Here is a 1,018-nt window from a genome sequence, read left to right on the forward strand (position 1 = left end):
CCCCCCCTCCCCTCCCCTCCCACACACACACACACACACACACAACTCTGGGCTAAATATACAGTACCAGTCAAAAGTTTGGACACACCCACTCATTCCAGGGTTTTTCTTTATTTCTTTTACTATGCTCTACAATGTAGAATAATAATGAAGACATCACAACTATGAAATAACACATATGGAATCATGTAGTAACCAAAAAAGTGTTAAACAAATCAAAATATATTTTAAATTTGAGATTCTTCAAAGTAGCCACCCTTTGTCTTGATGACAGCTTTGCACACTCTTGGCATTCTCTCAACCAGATTCATGAGGTAGTCACCTGGAATGCATTTCAATTAACAGGTTTGCCTTGTTAAAAGTTGATTTCTGGAATTTCTTTCTTTCTTAAAGCATTTGAGCATTTGAAACTACTACTAAAGGACACCAATAAGAAGACTTGCTTGGGCCAAGAAACACAAGCAATTAATATTTGACCGGTGGAAATCTGTCCTTTGTCTGATGAGTTCAAATTTCACATTTTTGATTCCAACCGCTGTGTTTTTGTGAGACGCAGAGGAGGTGAATGAATGATCTCCGCATGTGTGGTTCCCACCATGAAGCATGGAGGAGGTGTGATGGTGTGGTGGTGCTTTGCTGGTGACACTGTCAGTGATTTATTTAGAATTCAAGGCACACTTAACCAGCATGGCTACCACAGCATTCTGCAGCGATACGCCATCCCATCTGGTTTGCGCGTAGTGGGACTATAATTTGTTTTTCAACAGGACAATGACCCAACACACCTCCAGGATGTGTAAGGGCTATTTTACCAAGAAGGAGAGTGATGGAGTGCTGCATCAGATGACCTGGTCTCCACAATCACTCGACCTCTAAAAATTAGGGGGTTCAACATAGGTTCTTCTAAGATCCTCAAAGTTCTTTGAAGAAACTTAGGGTTCTGGGCACTGAAAATTCATCCCAAAAGGTTCTTCCAAGAACCCCATAGGAGGTGGGGTTCATCGAGGAACCTCCTTAT

Source organism: Oncorhynchus mykiss, chromosome 9 (genome assembly GCF_013265735.2).
Source record: "Oncorhynchus mykiss isolate Arlee chromosome 9, USDA_OmykA_1.1, whole genome shotgun sequence".
Taxonomy (NCBI): Eukaryota; Metazoa; Chordata; class Actinopteri; order Salmoniformes; family Salmonidae; genus Oncorhynchus; species Oncorhynchus mykiss.